Below are 6,000 nucleotides of genomic sequence, written 5' to 3'. Positions count from 1 at the left end.
GAGTCTCTTGGCGTCGTACACAACGAGGAGGCATTGTTCCTTCAAAACACAAGAATAACGTTGATTAGTATTTTCAATAATACTAATCATGATATGGAATAAGGATAGAGAAAAATTTTCCTTGACTCGCCTAAAATTCTTTATGCCATAATGCCGGAACGTTCATATGAGTCACCGTAATATAATCACGGAAATTATATTACCCTAATTCATATGTGCATTCGACATTATTTCACTAAGTCAAGGTGGCGTGTCAATTAAATTAAACAACGTGAGATTAAAATGAAATAAGAGTAGATATGAGTAGAAACGTTCGAGTATAAATGCACAAGTAGTCAAGTAATTCATACTTCAAGTCTATATGTCGGTTGTAGTATAGACTCACTAATGTACCATTTGACTCGGGGTTGACACCAATAAACTCTAAATCCCTACAACCAACGCTCTGATACCATCTGTAGCGACCCGACCAAATCATGTTTGACGGCGCCGACTACTTGGGTCCCGTTACGTGGTCATAAGTCTTTAACATGACGTTTGACCAAAATATGTCGCATTCATTTCATAAGTAAAAGGATGTTTCAAGTTTACAAAAGTATTTCAATGACTAGTTACATTTCAATGTTTAACGTACAAATGAAACCTATACGACAAAATTTATAAAAGTAGTCAAAAGACGCTCCAACTATGCACGTATACTCGACATCCAAGCAAGTATCAAAAAGTAAGCGGAAGCATGTATCCTTAAGCATTAAAGGACCTGAGAAAACATATAGAAAACTATCAACGAAAATGTTGGTGAAATCATAGGTGTTTTAGTAAACGTTGTATTTGAACCACAAGATTTAATATAAGATGATTATCAAAATCATTTGCATTCCAAAGTTGTTATTTGTTTCGCGGGCACCCAATTATCAAACTTAACTGTTTTGTACCCTGTTACGTAGTGTTAGAATATGCACTATACTCGAAAATATATTTCATCCGCTAACGGTAGCGAACCGTCCGAATGAGGCTCGTCAAGCCCATGTGATCACATAATATAAGTTCTCGTTTACACACTGCAAGTGTAACTAATGATAATTGAATTGAGGATTTTTGTTCAAACCCGTACGTGGAATGTTCATTTTCGTACTTGTGTTCAAAGCGTAAAAGTATGATACATATATGTTTCTCATCCCATAGTTTAAAGTATAAAAGTTGTTTGAAAGATGGGACTATGATCTTGTAACGACCCGGAAAATTTCGACTAATTTTAAACCCAACTCTCGATATGATTTAATATTTTTGACACAATAAGCAAAGTCTGTAATGTTGAGTCCTAAAATCTTTGAACTGTATTATTTATCCATTTGACCTTCTGACTAGTCCCGACGATTCACGAACAACTGTTGTAAATAAGAATGAATATATATAAGATATGTATATAAAAATAAGTATAAGTATATATAATATCTTGAATTAATAAACTACAATATAATCCTTTGAATTGAAAATGTAAAGTAAAACACAAAATGATTAAGCTATTATTAAAATGAATCTAGATATATACATATATGACTTCTATACCTAATTAATATTGTATATAAATATTAAATATTCAAATATGATATTAAAAAAAATAAGTATTACAGAACTAATAAGGTTAGTACATTAAATTTTATTACAAGCTAGATTATAGTTGTTGTATTAATATTACTTCCAGTAGTAATATTAAAAATAAATATTAATACCAGTATTAATAATATTATAATATAAATATGAAAATGATATTTATAAATTGTTATACAATTATTATTAATATCATTTAATAGTATTAATAATATTATCAAACATTAGTATTATTGTAGGTATTATTATTAATATTATCATTAGTAAAAAAAAAATTGTTATTATTATTGTTATTTCTTTTATTATTATTATTATTAGTATTTGTATTATTAATACTATTATCTATATTATTTCCATTTATAATAGAATTACCAAAATATGTTAATTATATAAAAACTTATACAGCTAATAAAACCAAGATAGTTCCTATCTTTTTCAACTTGTGAATATTTCTTCTGTTCTCTCGTGATATATTGTCTATAAAACTAGATACATATCAATTATCGTTATCTGAACATATCGATATCTTTGTTTCTGTTACCTCGTGAAGTTTTACTTATTTCATTATTTACATTAAACATCGATTATAACTGCTGCAAAGAAAATTGAATTTCTTAAAAAAAAAAAGCTCAAGAACACCCAGATGGGTACTGGGTTCGTATGAACTATTTTTTTTTATTTTTTTATTTTCGATTTTTAATGAAACTGAAAAATCTTGAATTGCAGTTTTATTAAGAACTATCTAAACGTACTCACTATAAAGTTTCAACTTCCAATTTCAATTATCAAACATGAATTTAGAGGTCAAAGTTTTTAAAATAAAAAGTCAACAACTGAGTTCATAGCGAAATTTGAATTAAATTTGATGTTTCAGGAACAATTGAGGATTCATAAAGTTTACAGGAATGATTTAAAATCTTTTTTGTGTTATGATTATAATCTAAAAACGTCTCGAAGTCAAAAATCACGAATTGAGTTTAAAAAAAAAAAAATATTTCACGACAGTTTATAGCATCTTCTATTGTTTTTTTTTTTTTTTTTTGGTGTCTGATTATTATACATACAAATCATTTCCATTTATGATACAAAGATAAATTAAACATTTATTTGAGATTGAGATTTGGTGCTCCGGTCGATGGGTGTAGAGAAGAAGAAGAGTTTGAAGAAAATAAAACATAAATAAATCTGAGTTAAACACATAGGGATTCGGTTTTAAAACAGAAACTGGGCATCAGCCCAACGGTTAGACTGTGTGCGTATAAGCGGGAGGTCATAGGTTCGAGTCCCGTCCGCAGCAATTCTTTTTACTCAAGGATTTTAAGGGGTATACTTTATTATTTTATTTCTATTATTATTATTATTATTATTATTATTATTATTATTATTATTATTATTATTATTATTATTATTAACATTTACTAGTATTAAGTATTTAAGTATTATTATTATTACAAGTAACATTTTAATTAAGATTATCAAAATTTTCATTTTAAACTATCCCTTTTACCAAAAATTAACATTTTTTTTATTTAAAGTTATTATATTTATTAAAACTTAATTTAGGTTATTATTATTATTATTATTGTTATTATTATTATTATTATTATTATTATTATTATTATTAACATTAGTAGTATCATTATTATCATTATCACATTTTTTGTGTGTTATTAGTATTATCATTATTAAATAAAATATTATTATTATTGGTAAATCATTATTTTCAAGATCATCGTTTTAACAAATAAATATTTTGTACATTAAATATACTTATTCCATATACTAGGATTTTATTAAGATTTCATATAACTATATATCAAAAATATTAACATTTACTATATAAATACTTACATATAACAAACTAATGATATTTCTTAAAAATATTACTAATAATATATATACATATATATAGATATATTAACATAACTAAATGTATAGATACTGATCATTTTAAATATATATACAAAGTAAATATATGACATGTAATTTAAGATATACTATAAATATATGTTTTAAATGGAATTTAATATAAATTATATATAACTACAACTATATAAATAATATATAAATAAATGAAATTATGTAAACTCTATCATGTTTTAATAGATATATAATTGATATAGGTTCATGAATCTGAGGCCAACCTTATACCTGTTCAATGTCGTCCTATGTATTTTTATTACAAAATACATAATGTGAGTTTCATTTGCTCCCTTTTTAATTGCTTTTGCAATATATATTTTTGGGCTGAGAATACATGCGCTGCTTTTATAAATGTTTACAAAATAGACACAAGTACTTAAAAATATATTCTACGTTGAGTTGTACCACTGGCATATTTCCCTGTAGCTTGGTAACTACTATTTACATGGGTATTGTAAACGCGAATCCTGTTGATAGATCTATCGGGCCTGACAACCCCAACCGGACTGGACGACCAGTATTCAACGGTTGCACAGTACTTCGTTTCGGTGACTACACTTGGTACGGTGTAGTGAGATTTCATAATAAAGGGAATATGCGACGTGATTAAATGTTAAGTATGGTTACCAAGTGCTCAACCACTTAGAATGCTTTACATACACTTGCGAGTGTATTATGTTTATGATTATGAAATCTTGTGGTCTATTAAAATATTGAAATGATTGTTATGATAAACCTATGAACTCACCAACCTTTTGGTTGACACTTTTAAGCATGTTTATTCTCAGGTATGAAAAAAGTCTTCCGCTGTGCATTTGCTCATTTTAAGGACATTACTTGGAGTTGATCATTGCAATGGGACCAAATGTTGATGACTTCGTCCAGGTGGATAAGGACGGGTTGTTACAGTTGGTATCAGAGCGGTGGTCGTAGCGAACCAGGTCTTGCATTAGTGTGTCTAACTGATAGTTGTTAGGATGCATTAGCGAGTCTGGACTTCGACCTTAGCTGCATATTATAAGTATTGTTTATCATTCCTAGTGGAAAATTACCTGCTTATCATTCCTAAGTCTAGACACGACTTCCTGCACTTATTTGATAGATAGTTTATAGATAAATACATATCTTAGCGTATCTGTTACTGTAGACTTTATCTGACACGTTTCCTTAAATCCCTTCGTAATCTACGGGATCTTCTGTACTATATTTAGGTATTCTATACAATTAGAATATCATCCAATATCCGAAAATCTTTTCATATCGAAAAATCCTTTATTCAATCGTACGCAATGGAACTCACCATTAGTTCAAGCCTCTCGAATTCCGATATGGAGTCCCACCTAAGCTCCGAAAGCAGCGTCACCAGAATGAATCAATCAATCAGCCATCCCCAATTTATCTGATGGGTTCGTAGTCGACTTAACTAATGGAGACGAGAAGAAGGCGATCCTTTTCACCCACCAACCTACACCCTCGGCGAAGAACCCGAAACACTTACAGGCGAACCTATTCGAAACACCATTTTCACCTTCAGTTCCCGAATATCTCGTCACATTTATAATCTATCTAAAATTCTAAACCTTATTCATCCGCTCGTTTCGATCGACAATCATCCCGGAATAATAGAAGAAGTCAACGAACTTTGCGCTCGAGTAATCAATCTGGAGAATATGGTGTAAAATTTACCAGCTTCAGCAACATCACTGGCACCAACAGTACCATCAATAACAGCACCACTATCATCAAGAATCCATGCCTCAATATCTCATTCTGTACCTCGAGCATAATCATCGTTCTACGTATTGTTCTATCTACTTTATCTTCGTTCTACATATCGTTCTACATCGATTATCTACGCTTTACGTATCGTTCTACCTCATTTATCTTCATTCGACATGATGATTATGTAATCTCTAATGTTTTAGAGATTATGTAATCTAGTACTAACGATAAATCAAATGAGTTTAATATCTTATTGACTCATTAAATCCATGATTACATCTGAAGAAAATATATATGCAAGTATATTTTCATAAAGATTGTAATTAAAAATTCTCTCGTACAAACTGTTAATGGTGAAAATATTTTAACGGGTAGGTAATACCCGAGAAATATTTAGATTTCACATTAATAAGTTACACTGTACGCTCTTCAGTTCTGATTCGGCAGTCATTAACAATACTGCTCAAATCCGCATATATACGTATCCGTTCGCCAAAGAACAACTATTTTCATATTGGATTTTGACTTCTCAGAATCCAACAAGTGGCATAATGAAGAAAACATTGGACAAAATAAAAAGTGTTAGAAACAAACAAATTAACTAAGATGAATTTGTTAAGAATCCACGCTAATTATTCCTAGCGAACTGGTTACATTTTATTTATCGCAATTTACATTCTCGCAATTTACATTCTCGCAATTTACATTCTCGCAATTTTATTTATCGTCATTTAATTTCTGTTA

This window comes from Rutidosis leptorrhynchoides, chromosome 6, assembly GCF_046630445.1.
Source record: "Rutidosis leptorrhynchoides isolate AG116_Rl617_1_P2 chromosome 6, CSIRO_AGI_Rlap_v1, whole genome shotgun sequence".
In the NCBI taxonomy this organism is placed as follows: Eukaryota; Viridiplantae; Streptophyta; class Magnoliopsida; order Asterales; family Asteraceae; genus Rutidosis; species Rutidosis leptorrhynchoides.
Note: the sequence above shows the minus strand (reverse complement) of the source record.